The sequence below is a fragment of the Ursus arctos genome, unplaced genomic scaffold (genome assembly GCF_023065955.2).
Source record: "Ursus arctos isolate Adak ecotype North America unplaced genomic scaffold, UrsArc2.0 scaffold_37, whole genome shotgun sequence".
Classification (NCBI taxonomy): domain Eukaryota; kingdom Metazoa; phylum Chordata; class Mammalia; order Carnivora; family Ursidae; genus Ursus; species Ursus arctos.
The window spans coordinates 22,795,933-22,814,491 of record NW_026623053.1 but is presented as its reverse complement, the minus strand read 5'-3'; the positions used below and the strand labels follow the sequence as shown (position 1 = coordinate 22,814,491).

General features: G+C 36.3%; 1 pseudogene; it reads right to left on the bottom strand.

The window, feature by feature from the left end:
* Window positions 1-12,287: 12,287 nt before the first annotated feature.
* On the bottom strand, window positions 12,288-13,141 carry LOC130542542 (mitochondrial transcription rescue factor 1-like; annotated as a pseudogene).
* Window positions 13,142-18,559: the final 5,418 nt, after the last annotated feature.

The following is an 18,559-nucleotide window of genomic DNA, read 5'->3' as shown; positions in this document are numbered from 1 at the left end:
TTATATGATAATTCTATGTGTAATTTTTTGAGGAATCACCATACTACTTTCCACAGAGACCACACCATTTTATAATCCCACCAACACACAAGGGTTCATATTTCCCCACATCCTTTCCAACTCTTGGTATTTTCTTTTCGTTTTTATAATAGTCATTTTAATGGGTAGGAAGTAGTATTTTCTTATGATATTGGCTTTTATTTCCCTAATCATTTGGTGATGTTGAGCTTCTGTTCATGTGTTTATTGGCTAACTTCTTTGGACACTATCTATTCAAATCCCATGACAACTTACTAATGGAGTTGTTTGTATTTTTGGTGTTGAATTTTAGGAGCTATTTATATATTAATCCCTTTTCAGATGTATGATTTGCAAATATTTCTCCCATTCTCTAGGTTGCCTTTTCAATCTGTTGTTAGTGTTCTTTGATGCACAGAAGTTTTTAATTTTAAGTCAATTTATCTATTTCTGTCCTTTATTGGTAGCGATTTAATGTCATATCTATTGGGTGCTGAACCCAATATCTTGAAGCTTTCCCCTGTTTTTTCTAAGGCTTTTATAGTTTCAGCTTTTATGGCTAAGTATTTATCCACTTTGAGTTAATTTTCATAAATATTATTAGGTAAATGTCCACCTGTATTCTTTTGCATGCAGATATTCCATTTTCTCAACACCACTTTTTGAAAAGACAGTCTTTCCCCACTCAATGATCTTGACACTTCTGTCAAAAAGCATTTGATGATAACAAACAAGTTTTATTTCTGGCAGCTCTATTGTACTCCATTGGGCTACATGTCTATGCCAGTACCACACTGTTTTGATGAATGTTTCTTTGTAGCAAATTTTGAAGTCAGAAAGTGTAAATCCTTCAATTTTGTTATCCTTTTTCAAGATTGTTTTGGCTACTCGGTTTCTCTTAGATTCCATATGAATTTTAGAATGGATTTTTCTATTTCTTTAAAAAACATCATTGAAATTTCAATAGAGATCAAATTAAATCTGTATATCACTCTGAGTAGTATTGACATGAATCAAGCTAAATCTGTTACCTGAGTTTAACATTTCTATCTTGATTTATGTCTCCAAAATTTCAATAGAAGCTCATATGCATTTTGAATAAAAATAGCATTAAGGAGGGGGGAAAAGATGTGTTTTAACTGAGAAGAAGAGATCTTCGTTCCCTTCTATGACTACAACCCAAGACGTACTTTCTTTTTCTAATAAATGCTATCAATGACAATATAGGAGATGTAAAGTTACCTGGCTCACTGTTTTGCCATTCTTCTTCAACCAAATCACTTGTGGAAGTGGATATTATTGTTGTTACTACATTTGTCAAAGAGACATTTGAAGCATTCTGTAGGCTTTCATTTATTAACATCGATAGATTGTTTAATTTCTTTCACTACTCACATTATTAAAGATTGAACAGTAGTGGATATTAACCAGAACAAGAAACCTCTATCCATTTAGATTCTGGTTTGATGTAGAAAAATTCCATTTGGCCTTGGTGAGGAATTTAAAAACATGTTATAAACTTCTGTTTTGTCTGCTGGATGAATAAAACATATCATATTTCAAGCTTGTTTTGAAGAATAAACTTTTAACTCACTTTTTAAAACTGAATGTTTGTCCATCATTAGACCATCACCCATCCCATCGCAATACCCTTCCCCAAACAGCCTATATTCTTTAGTGAAGAATACAACTGAGATTTTTGTCTTTATAGCTGTCTCATTTTTAATATTCCATTAAGTGTAGCAAAATCAATAAAGAAATTTGGATGATGTCTTCTAGCATTTAACATAATATTTTAAATCCAAGATTTCGGGGGCACCTGGGTGTCTCAGTTGGTTAAGCATCTGCCTTTGGCTCAGGTCATGATCTCAGGATCCTGGGATGGAGCCCTGCACTGGGGTGGGCTTCTCCCTTTCTCTCTGCCACTGCCCCTGTTTGTGCTCTCTCTCGCTCTCAAATAAATAAATAAATAAATAAATAAATAAATAAAATCTTTTTAAAAATCCAACATTAGAATTTCAAGTTGCCTAAATTGTGTGTGTGTGTGTGTGTGTGTGTGTGTGTGTGTATGTGCTTGTATTCATACATATGACAGGGAAAAAACAACTTCCTGTCAAAAGGTCATTAAACATCATAAATATGAAATAATATATACTTTATTTTAGCTGGCAGAATGACTTGTTCTACCTTGAGTAACATTCCAATTGATTTTAAGTACAAATTTATTATTAGGAAAGAAAAGAGGAATAGAGCAGAGATTTTAAGTGCTTTTACCTCTTACTACAGTTTATTTTCTTTTGCATATTAAGTCTTGATATGGTTAATATATTAATAGTTAATATTATTCTAATATGTTTTCAACAATCTTTTAGAAAAACTTGAAAACTGTTTTCAATGACTTAGGTAGGATGGCCTAATAAATGTCTGTATTTGGACTAGACTCAATTTTCTCATGACCGCTGTGTATCATACAGAGCTACTCTCCTTTTATCCCATGATTCAATCTAGTGTTCCCAGGTACTACAAAATTCCCCTGTTCCCTAATCAGAGCTTTCTGGTTTTGCTTGTATATAACTGGGGGTGGAGAAGAACAAAATAAAGTCACATTGAGGGCATATTAATCAAGATTCTCCAGAGAGACAGAAACAACAGGATATAGCCTATATACGTGTATAACCTGAGAAGTCTCACAATCTGCTGTCAGAAAGTTAGAAAACCAGGGAAGCAGGTGGTATAATTCAGTCTGAGTCCAAAGGCCTAAGAAGCAAGGAGGTTAAGGGTACATCCAAGTAAAGGCCCAAGACTGGTGCACCAATGATGTAAGTCCTGGTCTGAGTTGAAAGGCCGAGAACCAGGGGTGCTGATGTCCAAAGGCAGGAGAAGATGGCTATCTCTGCTCCGCCATCTTTTTTTTCATCCAGACCCCCTGTGTATTGAGTGATGCCCACTCACACAGGTGAAGTCAATCTACTGATTTAAAGGTTAATCTCTTCCAGAGTCACTTCTCACAGACAAACCCAGAAATCATGTTTTATCAGCTATCTCAACATCCCTTAGCCTAGCCAAGCTGACACATAAAATCAACCATCACAGAGGGGGGAGACAGAACATAAGGATATGATGTCTTTTCTATTTCTTCTCCAGATCATGTTTTCTCCATACGTCAATTTTCCTCTGTCCCCTTGTCAGATGGCCTACCCTGCAGTCCCTCTTAGACTTCATGAGCTGGGAAAAATAGACAGTAAGATCTTTTTACATTTTTAAAACATTCCAAATATGTCATCACTATCATGAATGACCCTTCTTCCCTATCTCCAAACTAGTAAAATTACCCCCCAGAAAAGTGGGAATAACTTTTTAACTAAGACTCTTTTATAAAATTCCTCTAAAAGTTCTGTCTGTCAGAAAAATGGAAAAGAAAGAGGAATATTTTTATACAGAAAGACAAAGATGGTGAGTGACATGCTGGACGGTCTTCTGGATTCATGCTGGAGCCCTCCAGAAGGGAACTAAGAAGTACAAGTAGCATAAGAAGTAAGACTTGCTCCTTTGCTCTTGGAGTGCAAATAATACCACACTTCTTAATTTTCTTACACTTAATAAGTATAAGACTCTACCGCTAGCACACCCAGATTGGTTAAAGTCTATTCTGCATCTTTTGGGTTTCAGAGTAGAAGCCGGGCAGAGTGGTTAATAAGAAATCCTAGAAAGAGGCTCCCAGAATTCCAGATGTTAATGAAGAATTTGTGATTGATGCTGTCCCTCCCCCCTTGCTGATATGGTTGTGAAGTCTCTGGTTCAGTCCTCTGTCAAAGCAAGCAAGACCTTCCCATGGAGAATGTCTCTGATGTGATCCCAGTTCTTCTATACTAAATGCAAGCATTTGGGCTCCTCCTAACCGTGTTTCTTCTCGATGTTTGTATGATAGGGGAAACAAATCTACCATACACATATACACATAACTTTCTAATAGGCTATATTAAATCCTCAGTACATTAATGTAGTGACTCAGATTTTTTTTTCATATATTGAAACTAAAACTATTTTATGTTCCAAAAATCATTGATAATGAGTCCAGGTAGATTTGATTTTCTGAGATGTGGGAAGCCGTATTAGGGAGGACGTTATTGTGCTTGTTTGTTTATCATATACCCCTCATTATTATCAACGTATTTGCCTTGCTTTCAATTTTGCTATGAACCTAAAAACTGCTCTAAAAACATAAGTCTTAAAAACCATAAATCTGTTAGGGCTTTTTCCCATCTTTATTTTATAAAAGATCTCTTTGGACAAAAGGAAAAAATATTTCTACTGGATCAGTTTCCTTGACAATCTACATGTCTGTGTTTTTTCCACTGGTAAATGTATCATTTTAATTATAAAGAATTAGGCTTTATATATTCTTGTTCCAAATTTAGCTAACCCTTACATTAAAAAAATAAACCGAAATGCAGTTGTCTTTTCTGCTAACATTGAATAATGAAAAAAATACTTAAAAGCGTCATTGCTTGCACATGTGCATAAAAAGATGTTCTTGCCTTTGGTTGTATCATTAGCTAAAGATCAATATCTTATGAAATATATTTTCTTTCATGTTGTGAATTATTTTCTGCAATAATTCACTGCTATTGAGTTTGCAGTAATGTTATATATTATATTTCCTGAGGTTTACAGATTTCATGTTTATCTAATTGCACAAGTAAAAAATAAAAACTAATAGACATTTTAATTCCACTATATCTTGAAGGCTAACCCTTCCTCATTAAATAATGCATCCCTAAATTGCAATCCCATACTGAGTGGTTTCTATTATATATGTTCCTTGAGAATATGTCAACAAATTTTTCATTCCCTAGTCACCTAAAAAAAATTTTTTTTCAAATAAGAAGAAATTGCCCCCATTGGTACAGAGCAATAACTATTATGTTGATGCAAGCTTTGATATGAAGAGTGCATAGACTGGTGAACCCGTGGGTCCACTTAGGAAGGCTGCTGAGTTAACAGAGTCTGCAAAGTTAGACCTTCCTCCTATGTAATTGGAATTGGCCTTCAAGGCCCCATATGGACTCATAAATGGTATAGAATGAGTACCTAAACTTAAGCCTTTATCTAGTATAATCTTCAAAGAATAAAGTATTTGTGTTCTTCTGTGAAAGGGATTAATAATATTAGTTTACCCCAGGAGAGGAAAGCTTCTATTTCCTCCTTTCGAAGGAAAACATTTCTAAGGACTTTATGTATTTTTGAAAAAAATAGTTCAACTGTATCTTGCTGGAGGGGATCAGCAGAGTGAGACCTCTTGACATTGAGAGGCCCTTCGAAGTCTTAAGGATGTGATTCCATCAGGTACAGAGTTTGATTAAAAGGAAGCACAAAATGGATTTGGGTGAGGTAAATGTTAAATTTGTCTTCATACAAAAATGAAGTAAGAGGGAAATTGTGCGTAGTGCTTTATAAATATTTCACCGTGTATGTGATAGAATTATATCACAGCCACTTTTTCTCCTTTCAGAGAGAGATTTTTTTTTCTTCTTAAGCATCAGTTTATGGGCAAAGGCACTCAGATCTGAGGAAATATTTCTCACACTTCTGGCTCATACTTAGGGGATGTGCCATGTCGTATATAAAGGAGCCTGTGCCAGGAATCACTGCGCGGAATCACTCTCCATCTGCTGCCCAGCAGCTCTGCTCCAGGTAGAGCTTTATTACCTTTAGCCCGGTGCCAGTATTAGCACCTGGATGCAGTTTAACTTCAGTCACTAGACTGTATTTTAGGCAGAAACCTGACAGAAAGGGAAAACAGATTGTGGGGAAGTGCAGAGTGTTTTACTTTTCTTTTATGCTTAGGAGGCTGGTGATGACAAGCTTGCTGAGAATTTGACCTACAATATAAACACAGGATTTCTGTAGTTCCTGTCTAGGTAATAGCCACACTCTGGAACAAAATCTCCTCATTGTATGACATTTACAGGATGTTGCTCAGCTCTCTGCAGTTGATAGTTGAGCAATAAAATGGTTCCCCAAGGATGGTTTGCGGACTTGACTGAGGTCAGTCAGGAGCTGACCCTGGTGAGCTGAGTCGCCTGTGCTCCATTATAAATGGCCTTAGCTTCGGGGGTCCAACCTTCCATGCGACTCCTTTCAGGATACATAGGCACAATGCCGCTTATTTGCTGAAAACAGTTTTTCTCTTTGTTAGATATGCACACATCTAATCCAGACATTTGAGCTGATGGTCCTAAGGAGGTGATTCAACATTGTGAGGCTTTACAGATGGGTGACTCTTTTGGATAAGAATTTATAAAATAGGTGTGAGTTTGCTCTATAATATTTACACACATGAAATAATGCTTTTTAAAATTATTTTTAAGAATCTAAACTTGATGGTGAAAGCTAATAGTAACTTTGCAGGATTCCTCTCTTTTTTTTTTAGGTATTATTTTTTCTATTTCCGCTGTAACAAATTACCACAAACTAGGCAATTTATAACAACAACAAAAATTACTGTCTCACAGTTCTAGAGGTCAGAGTCCCATCACAGGTTTCATGGGCCTAAAATCAGGTGTTGACAGGGTTTCATTTCTTTCTGGAGGCTGTAGGGGGAATAGCTTTTCCAAGCTTTTCCAGATTCTGGAGACTGCAGGCATTCTTTGGCCCATAATCCTTCTCCATGTCCAAAACCGATGGCAGGTTGAGTTCCTTTCACGTGCCTTAGTTCTGACTTCCCTTGCCTCCTTCTTTGACTTTTAAGAAGACTGTCATTTCATTGGCCCCACTGGGATAGCCCATGATAATCTCCTTATTTTAAATTCAACTGATAAACAACCTTTAATTCTATCTGCAACTTTAATTCCCTTATGCCATGTAAAGCTAAATATTCAAAAGTTACCGGAAATCTGGATATGGGCATTTTTGGGAAGGGAGGCATTTTTCTGCCTACAAGGCATGTATAATCTCAGAATCTTATTCAAGTTGGACAGGCTTAGTAGTAAGGCTTAAGGGGCTGCTGTTACTACCAGCATTGCTTCTTGCTTCTGCCATTTGAGAATGTTTTCCCTCTGTTGGGCACAGTGTGCTCCACTTGCTCCTTCACTAGGTTTCACCACCTGCTTTCTTGTGCGCATCACACATCCTCTTCCCATGTGAAGGGCGCCACCTTTGGAGCATTTTGTGATAGTGTCTCAGTTACTGCCAATGACAGAATCTCGCGGGCAGGTTTGCCCCAGTGTTGGAGTTGTCTGGTCTTCTAGTGTCTGGCCTAAGGAATAGTCTTCTAGGAACTGATCATTCCTCCTCTTCCACCCAAGTCACCAGCCTCTCCTCTCCTTGCCCTCATCCTGCTACACAAGCTTAATTCTTTAATAAAGTTCATCTTAAAACTCAAAGGCAGGGGTGCCTGGGTGGCTTAGCTGGTTAAGCATCTGCCTTCGGTTCAGGTCGTTCAGGTCGTGATCCCGGAGTCCTGGAATGGAGCCCTGTGTCAGGCTCCTTGCTCAGCAGGGAGTCTGCTTCTCCGTCTCCTTCTGCCCCTCCCCCCACTCATTCTCTCTCTCTTTCTCTCTCTCTCTCTCTTCCTCTCTCTCTCTCCAATGAATAAATAAAATCTTTAAAAAATCTTCAAAGGCAAAAGGTGATATTGGGAGGTGTTCTCCATGGTCCATTAACCCAGGATGGTCAGAAGACCTTGACTTTAGAACAATAAGGCTTAGTTGTTGTTCTAGGAAGAAAAATGTATGAAAGGGAAATTTTCAGCGTTTCTTTTTTAAAATTTCCTCTCCTTTCCTTACTCTCTTTTTTCCCCCCTCTCTTCTGGTTCCTTTCAGAAATTTTTGTCCTTGACTGGCTTCTGCTATATACAGAGGAGAGGGAAGCTATCCTGGAAAAGATGATTTATTCTTATTGTATTTATTCTTACATCATATTAATGACATACATACTTCCGAAATTGTTTTGTTAGTTAGTTAGTTAGTTCTTTTCTCTGGGAGCTAATATTTTATTTATTGCAAAGAATGGTGGGGGCATAAATATGCTTTTTTTCCTGTAGTAGACGGAGTGAAAAAAATTAGAGTGAAAAATTATTAGATAACCACATCGAGAGGGTGTATAGTAATATAGCAGTGGAGAAAGTAAGAGCAGAAAATCTTTTGAGGCCCGTTATGATCAACTTACACCACAAGTGAGATAGGTATTCAATATATGAAACTAAGATAGAGTGATAGGATTAGTGAGAATGACATTGAAAATGTTACTTAAAAAAAGAAAAAGAAAAGAGAGGGAAAAGAGGAAGAATTCAAGAGGAAAAGGGTAGATGAGAAAAGAAAGAAAAAAGAAATGAAAGAAAAGAAGAAAAAAGAAGGTGAAAGGAGAAAAGCAAGTCCTAAAGTGAAACAACGTTTTCCTAAGAATATGTTTGTCTTTAAAAGGGACACTTTAAAAAAAATAATAAAATAAACTTGTGCCATCAAATATTACTGACATGACCACATTCCAGAATAAGCTTAGAGAAGTAATACCAAGCAGGAAACACAAAATGAAACAAAGTAGTGGCATCCATATGAAATCGATTAGTGCATTATTTAATGCACAGCTCGGGCAATTGCTACAGCACACAGCACAAGGAAATCCATCGTGCAGTCACTGCACTACATATAAATTTAAAATTGAGCGGAGATTCGATTTTGAGATACCAAAGATGCTTTTAGTAGTGATTTGCTTTAGTAGTATTGCCTTAGGATACCATATTTTAAATATAATAATTACTCTAAACAATTTATAGCTATGACCAAATTATTTTTCTTGTCTTGCCTTTTTCCTTTCTTAGTGATCTGTAATTGTTTGTGCAGTGGTTCAACTTGAGACATTATGCTATATAATGAAAAAGATTTTGATGTTGTCATTGCTTTCCTGGTATCAATGGAGCACAGTGACCTAGCTATCTATCTCCCAGGTACCGCCTGAATTACCCCTTTTTACAATGTCACTTAAAAGTCATGACCTTGTTCTCTGGATTCTGTTACTTTAAGTATTGTGCTACTCGCAGAAAAGTAAAACAACTTGTTTTAAAACACTTAACTTTGGGGATGCCTGTGTGGCTCAGTCAGTTAAGCATCTGCCTTTGGCTCAGGTCATAATTCCAGGGTCCTAGGATCAAGTCCAGCATCGGGCTCCCTGCTCAGCAGGAAGCCTGCTTCTCCTTCTGCCTGTCCTTCCCCCTACTTGTACTCTGTCTCTCTCTCTCTGACAAATAAATAAAATCTTTAAAAAAATAAATAAAACACTTAATTTTTTCTGCTATTGCATACAAAGAAAATAAATTTTACAATTCTGTAATTACAGGATGTGACAAACAGTATCTTTCAATTTAAACAAAAAATATAATTGTCTGCTAGATATCTACCATTTGCCTTGCTCTACAGAAGAGTAATTTATCTTTTTTTGCTGCTATATACCCAAATCTATTAGAAGATTACTTGGCACTTAATGTGTTGTCAAAATCACTTTTGAATATGATATATAATATTTCATAGTGGCTCCACATTAATAAATAAGCATATATTTTCTTTTATCTACATGTAAAAATCATGGAGAAAATGGAGAGTTCATGTCTCACTAATATGATTAAATTCACTCTTTAAATTTATTTACGAATCCTGGGAGATTATGGATTGAATATTGTTAGAATTATAATAACTAAAGTTATGCAAGGGGAAAGCTTTCCACATTTCTGTGTACTTGCGAACAGAGGATTGGTCCAAAGGAATAAACAACCCTCAAAGCCACAGTGAACAAGGCAGATTCGCATTCAGGGATGAAGATTTTGTATCCAGGAACTCTAATGAGTGGCCAGCACTCTCTGGGCAAGTCTATCTCACAATCCAAGGCAAAGATTTTCAGTTGTAGGACCTAACATGGATTCCCTTCCCCTTCCATTCATTAATTCTTCGGCTTCCTGATGAAATGGTGAATAAGGCCCAGTCCTTGAATTGGAGGAGCAGAAGCTATGGTGGCAAATAGAAAAAGGAAACACACAGTAGGGCTGCACTGAGCATGAATGGAGAGCTAGAGTGGATGCAGAGAAACAATTTCGAGGAGCACCGAGAATAGGGCACCAAGTTTTACGGAAGTTGATTTCCTAGGCCAGTGAAACAGTGACATCAACTCTTTCACACTGAAAAGCTGAGGGAGAATGCTGTTTTTCCAAAATCAAATGCTATAACTCTGTGTGTAAATATTGGAAAGAAATTCAGTTTTCTAAGTTCCATCATACGTTCCCATCATTCTGGGTGATTGCAAGTGAATAAAAATAGTAAAATAATGCAGATTATTTTTGTCTTTGTCTTTGCCACTTCTAAAATTACGTTTCCTGAAAATTCCCCATAAACCTAAATCAATTACACTTATCATAAAAAAAATCATTTTTGTTTGTATTTTTAAAAATCTGAACATGATAATAAAAGTTAAGTTTCCTAAAGTTACATTTTCCTCCTAGTTCCTGTCTTCTGTTTCCACTCCAAAACATTCCTATTTTATCTCTCACCTTATTTATTTTATTGTCTGCTTCCCACTTGTACCGTCATGCACATGCTCTCCCTTTCTGATGCCTGCAGCCTGATTTTCCTTTGTGCCTTACCTGCCATTCCCTAATTCTGACATACAATTCCTTGTCACTCACACTCTTCATAGATACATTATCTTTTTAAATAGCTTGTCTCTTAAAGTTCCTCTCTTCATATTTCTGCTCTGTCACTACCTACTTATTCCCACTTATTATCTGCCTCTCATACATATTCCCAGGCTAATGTCTAAATCAACAAAGCCAAACATGCTTACATTCAAAAAGTCAGCGGTGTCAATGCACCACATTTCAACTGCACAGCCATGTCACCAAGTAGTGACCTAGAAACAGACAACTGTCTACAGCGCTAAGAAAGTACTCAGGGAATCTCAACACTGACCCAGTCTCTCACTTAAGTGCACACACACACATAAACCCACACCACGTACGCAGAGATAACCCGTACACACACCCACACCTGCATACACACACATACACACACCACTCCCAGTGTTGGTTAGCTCCATTGTTCTGTCTAGGGACAAGCACTTGCAGTGAATTAAAGTGTCAGTGGCACTGGGAGAAGAGAGGACACGTGACATGGCCTAGATTGCAGTGCACGGTACATGGAAGAAAAGGAACAATACTGGGGGTCCTATTAGTTTGTGAGTCAAATATCCTCAGGGAGAAGATGCGTGAATAGGACATCTGTGTGACAATGGAATCAAGGGCTAAGGGGAAGTGGAATGGAAACTGCTTATCTATATATTTTATATCGCTATTTCTTTTAAAAAGACAAGATAGTATCATCAAACTTTATCTGGCATTATTCTTATTCAAGAGAGATTACAAGAATTTTCTGCAGGCAAAAGTTCAAAGTGCAACATATGTTTACAACAAACTAACAAGTATTTCCTCATGATAAATTTTAAAATAACATTGTCATTGATTATCTTTACCGAGGAATAGGGTGCTTTTTATCATGTTCCCTTATAAATACAATGTTTGGAAGGAAACATATCATCACATTCTACGGGAGTCTCAAAATTAGCTAAGAGAAAGTGATGTAGCGATTCAGCGTTACTCTTTCACCAGACTAGAACAATAAAAGTAAAATTAGATAAGTCTAAATGGGAAAAAAGGCTGCCTAAATTCAAATTAATGTAAGTTGAAACAAAAATTTACCTTTCTGGCTCACACTGGAAAGATCTGAGCACAAACTCTTTTAATTTTTTTTCTAATTTTCATAAATTCTGAGTAATGTATCATATACCAAGATGAATACTACGCACCAAACACAGATTACTGAAAGCATCTGGTATCGTTCAAAAACAGCGTGGAAGTATAATTAAGCAGATTTTGTATCTTCAGGACTGAACATGCATTCGATCTCTTCTTGTATATTTTCTCAGAGTAATTGGAATTTTTTACTTCACCTTGCACTGATACAAGTGATAATGTTGGGTTTTTTTTTTTTTTCTATGTAGGGTTTTTGTTGGCCCATGTGCTGAGGTTATTAGGTATATTATTTTATTTTATTAAAAATGTATTGTACTGTATGTATCAGGAATTAATAAAGCTTCATTGTTTTAAGATAGTTTACATGGAGGCACTACAGTTATATTTCAATATCCCTGAATTAAAAGGTTTTGCTTATTTAATTTTTTTTCTTCCTTAAATTATTCTGTGACTTCTGAGCATTGTATGGTCATTCCTAGGTACAAATAAGATGTTTTGCAAACATGTTTTTAAAATTTCTTGGGCTAATCCACATCATTATTATCCCTGTTCTTGCTTCTTCATCCTCTCCTGTGTGAAGATCCAATGTATCTCCCTTGTTCACCATTCTGCTTTTTGTCCATAATGTCTCCCCGTGCAGCCTGAGCTCATCTTTGTAGAATGCAGCTTCCACTGTGCTTCTCGCGTTGCAGCATTTATGAAATCAGGTGCATTTTGTCACATCTATATAGTGATTCCTTTTCCCTTCAAAAAACTTATTAAATCAGTGGTTCATCTTACATTAACTGTGCCTTAGAATCAAGGAAATGTGGCACGTGGGATTTGCAGGTAGTCACTTAACTACCTGCATTGCTTCTAGGAATTATTTTTCTCATTTTCTTCCAATATCTAGGCCTGCGTTGAGGGTAACATGGTATAGAAAAGACTGCACTATTTTTTTTCCCAAGTTTTTATATCTCTGACCACACTGGGGTCGTCCTCAACCTCCCCTCCCTGCTCATTCATCTCGTTTTGATCATTCTCTCTATCACAGTCTTCTTCATCTTCTACTTCTTGCAGGTATTTTTAGTGGATATTTTTAGAACTTTTATTACTTTTTAGTCTTATGGAAAATGGAAAAATATATTCTAGAGATATTAAAAGCCCTGGGAGTCTCAGAGAGAAAATATTATGGAAAAGTGCTTTATAATGTGATGCAATAAATATGATACTAGAAAAATATGTGTGGATGCCAAGAAACACAGAGTTTGTGTGAAAAAGGTGTTGCTCAGAGTCCAACTCAGGCTTTCTTAAAACCAGGCAGACTGACGCTAAACATAGGCATGACATATAAGCTTTATGATAATTAGAGCCTCTGGTTCTTCCCTCCCCTTGTCTGTGCACTGCAGACCTCAGGGCCACCCCCTGCCCTTCAGATACAATTTTGAAAGGTCTGGGTATATGTGGTACAGGGAGCTGGGACTGGGAAGCTTTATAGATCTAGGGCTTTAAGGGGACCTCGAAGCGGTTCTCTTAGGATAGGCACCAGTTCACACCTATCATCCAAGCATAATTGTCCCTCTTTGTAAAGTCAGTTTTGTCTTCATCCACTTAGTAAGAGGACAGAAAAGCTGTACTCACTATTCCATGAAAGCAGCAAGTAATCTTGCCTCTTCCTAGAGCTCAGAGGAGGAAACAAAATGTATTCAAGGAAATTGCTTCCTAAGTTTGCAAGTTTGGAGTGATAGTTACACTCTTCTGGGACCCGTAATAATAGCAAACCCTTACCACCCTCAGAAATACTTCTAGAATAGGAGATGCCAAAGACCTCCATAAACGGGAAAATTTGGGGATAAAGATGTGTATATAATAAAAGTAATTTTCACATAAGGAAACACATGAGGAAGATTAAGCTGATTTAGGAAAAAAGAAAAAAAACCCCACAAAACTTAGGAACTTGAGATAATTAAACCTTCTGCACAGACTGTGGCTCTGCCAGTCATTTCCTTTCCCATTCTTTCTAATGAATCTCTCTCTCTCTCTCTCTCTCTCTCTCTCTCTCTCTCTCACACACACACACACACACACACACACAATCACACAATGATGCATATAACATACCGTATGATTCAGAAATTCCACTTCTAGGTATATACACAAAATAATTGAAAGCAAGGACTGATATATTTGCACACACATTTTCATAATATTATTCACAGGACTCAAACAGTGGGAGCAGCCCAAGTGCCTATTGACTAATGAATGGCTAAAGAAAATGTGGTATATACATACAACAGAATTTGTTTCAGGCTTAAAAAAGAAGAAAATTCTGACACATGTTCCACAGATGAATCTTGAAGACATTATGCTAAGGAAAATAAGCCACACACAAAATTAAAAATATTGTGTAATTCTACTGAGTAAGATACCTAGGGTAGTCAAATTCATAGAAACAGAAAGTAGAATGCTGATTTCCAGGAACTGGGAGCAGTGGTGAATTAAAGTTACTATCTAATAAATAAAGAGTTTCAGTTTGGAAAGATGGAAAAGTTCTGTGGATGGATAGTGGTGATGGTTGCATGATAACATGACTGTACTTAATGCCCCAAAACTGGACACTAAAAAAATAAGTTGAATTGTAAGTTTTATGTTATGAGCATTTAATCACAATTTAATTCCTTTTTGTGTTTGAGTATAGTGGACACAGACTGTTACATTAGTTTCAGGTGTACAACATAGTAGTTCCACAAATTCATACATCATGCTGTGCTCACCACTAGTGTAGCTACCATCTGTCACCATGCAATGCTGTTACAATATCGAGGGCTATATTCCTTATGCGGTGCCTTTTAGTCCCATGACTTCTTCATTCCATAACTGGAAACCTGTGTCTCCCTTCCCCTTCACCCATTTTGCCCAATTTAAAAAAAAAGAAAGAAAGAAAGAGGGAAGGGGTGTTCATTTGCATCAAATGCAGCTCAGACAATGGATACTGTGAAAACACATAAATTGCCATTGAACTTAGCAAAATGAAGGCTTTAGAAAGTCTGACAATAACGTGCTTAGTAGTATTTCTATGGCATTGTATTTATACATATAAATTTATATTTAAATTATTGTGCAAGAATTTAAATAGTACAATTCTTAGCTACCCAAAATGTTTTCATTGGAGAGAGCATATTTAATTCTTCGAGTCCCCAGTAATTTCTGACACAACACAATGTATTTAGGTGGAGCTCAAAATTATTTATGGAATTGATACCCACCAACAGAGAAAAATTAGTTTTCAAATTCACAAAAATATATCAATATAAAAATTCTGAAGTGATATGCCCCTGAAATGGAGCCTGATTTATTAAATAATCCATGTTTTTCCTCACAAATCAAGTTGTCACTTTTCTCATATCTTAAAATTCTATTGGGCATTATGGGACTTTCCTATTTTTCTGAATTTTTTCTGTTGAACTCTCTAGTAATATGACCGTGCCACACTGTTTCATTTCAACTGCATAGCATAGCTCCAGTGTGCTTTATTATCTTGCTTATTCTTATCACTTTTCTTTTTCAGATTTTTATTCTAGCTATACCTGCTTGTTTATGTGTCCAAAGAAATTTATTTAGTGGTAAAAACATTCTGTAGTTAATTTACTTGAGATTATGTTTATTTATTGGTATTTGGTGGAAATTGGCAACTTTTTAATGTTTGTCCAGAACATGGTACACTCTTCAACTAAATCATGTCATGTCATCTTATAGATTTAGAAACATAGACTGTCTTCATATAGAATTCACTTATTTCTTGTTAATATTATTTTATCTTTGGGGTTCCTATGGTAATATACAAATACATGCTTGTTTTTAATATGTGAAAACTATTGTTTTAGCTAGTTAATTTTACAAGCAATCACGTTACTGATTTTTTTATATAAGCAGTTTTGTGACAACTGGGTAGTTTTTTGGAAAAATAAATATAATTGGGCCCATAGCTCTCATCTTACGTTCGGCTATGTACCATATCAATCGAATATTTTTGAATGTGAAAACTAAAACTATAAGAGCATTTAAAAAGTCTGTAGAAAAATTATCCTTTAATTATTTTAAATATGTAGTATGTAAAGTCTTTATATCTTTAATGCAACGCCAGAAAACATAAAAATTTAATATCTTCAACTACATGAACACATACATTCTGCAAAGTGAAAGATGAATTACCATAGAATAAAAGATTTTGCAATTTATGTCACATAAAAAAGGACAGTTTCTCCAATCCATAAAACATTTCTTTTTTTTTTTTAAAGGTTCTATTTATTTATTTGACACAGAGAGAGAGCACAAGCAGGGGGAGTGGCAGGCAGAGGGAGAAGCAGGCTCCCCGCAAAGCAAGGAGCCCAATGAAGGACTCGATCCCAGGACCCCAGGATCATGACCTGAACCAAAGGCAGATGCTTGACCAACTGAGCCACCTGGATATCCCTAAAACATTTCTTCAAATAAAAGAATTCTAGCTACTAAATAGAAACATGTTGTAGAATGTTAAGAAAAAATTAAGAGAAAAAATTCTAAATATATAATGAAAGTATTCAATATTTTAATTTAAGTAAATACATATAGAAATTTTAATGAGATATAATACTCCTCTTTACTCAATTTGTGGAGGAAAAGTCACTCTCAAATATTGATGGGAGTATAAGTTAATATAATTTCTTTGTATGGCATTTTGGAAAATCAACCCAAATTATAACTGCACATTTCTTTGACCAGAACTTCCTATTGGAATTTTTATGTTCTCTACTCACTATAACATTGATATAATACCTAAAGATTGATAACAACATAAATGTATGACATCATCTCCAATATATACTGTTATTTTTAAAAATTGCAGAACATTTTGTGTACTATACTACAACATGTGCAAAAAGAGAGAGCACAGAATATCTTTGGAATTAGATTTTTATGTGTGTCATCTTTGCCTCTTTGAAAGTATATGTATGATTTCCTACTGAAACTGTAAGTTGTTTATTTTGAACAGGGTCATATAATTCAGTGTGACTCCAATCTCTCTCATGGTAGCACTTTATTCTCTTTCCAGTTTAAGTCCCTCCGAATACCATGAAAATCAGACTCTTGTCAGGAAAGAGTCAGCTTACCACTACAACTTGGCCCCTGTTTTAAAGATATTTGTCCTGATCTGTCTCTAGATATCTTATTTTGAGGAATGTTCAGATTCTGTGATATTTAGAATGACAACATGATGTCTGCATCCTTCACCTTTATCAACTTCAGACAAAACCTCCAAATCCTATCACTCTAAAATATTAACTATAAGAAGGGTGAAGAGAATTCATATAACATAAAATTGTGACGGTCTGCACTCCATGGCTGTACAACATTATTTAATTTGGGAAAATAATGAGAAGACCATTACCCAAAGCAGATTTGCCTCTAGACAGCTGCTGCTTAAGCCAGAATACAAAATACTCCAACTTTTGGTATATATACCCTTAACATATTCTTCCTCATGAAGTTTCATTAAATTTGATTTAAACAAACAAAAAGAGTTCAGCGTTTCTGCTTTTCCTCCTCCCTTGCTTGCAGTGATAACGATGATGGTAGGTCCGTCCCTTTCATTATGAATGGCCAAGAATTTCCCTTCACAAACTAGGAAGGTGATCATCTTTTCTCTGGAATTTGCTGAGTAATTAAACTGATAGATGGATACAATAATTACAGAATATAAAAATAGGGCACACATGGCAAAACTGATAGAAGGGAGTGCAGGAAACCTCTGCCTTTCTTGTTTGAGCTGGAAATGATGAGAGGATTTCCTCTGTTGCAATAGGATCAAGCTGTTTGAGCTTAGGCTGTCCTGCTGGAATAACCAGAGCTGAGCATAGCGTATCAAATAAACAAATGGCCCAAAGTAGCAAGAGGACATGGTATAGACCCTCATTGTTGGGGTGAGGGCTGTGAAAAAGGACATGTCTTGCCAACGTGATTTAATCAAAGGAATTCTGGAAACATATCCCCGGTGACTCCCAAAATCATCCAAATGCCACAAAAAAGTACAAAATCAGATGACATCTGAAATCTATAGAGGTGGGCCAAACCTGACCTCTCTGGTTTATATACATTTTCTGCATTCTGAGAAGCTTTCAAGCTGCTTTCAACTGGATATAGAATTCCTGATATTGAGATTACAAACTAGATGGTTATTAACTTTTTAAAAAGATTTTATTTATTTACTTGAGAGAGAGAGAGCACAAGAGCGACAGGGAGGTGCAGAGGGAGAGGGAGAAGCAGACTCCCCCTGAGCAGGGAGCATGATGGGGGCTCAATGTGGGGCTAGATCTCAGGGACCCAGCCCCAGATTCATGACCTTAGCCCAAGGAAGCTGCTTAACCAACTGAGCCCCCCAGGAGCCCCAGTGGATAGTAATTTTTAAAGTAAGTGCTCTTTTATAAATATCTCTGCGTGAGAAAGACTAGGACAAAATGAAGATTTTTTTCTTCTGGCATTTAGGCAGACTAGTGGGATTTAGGACCCAGAAGAAAGAGTTCATGCAGTTTTGAAACTGTGTTGAAACTGTGTTTGAAACAGTTTTAAAACTATTTAGTGCAACCGATATAATCACATTATCCAAAATTAGGTATTTGTTATTTTTGTTGGGTTTTGTATTAAGAATTTCTATGGCTATGGGAGGTATTGCTGAGTAACTTTGGCAGGTAACATGTTTTCTAGTTTAAATGGTGGTGTAGTGCTGCTCTG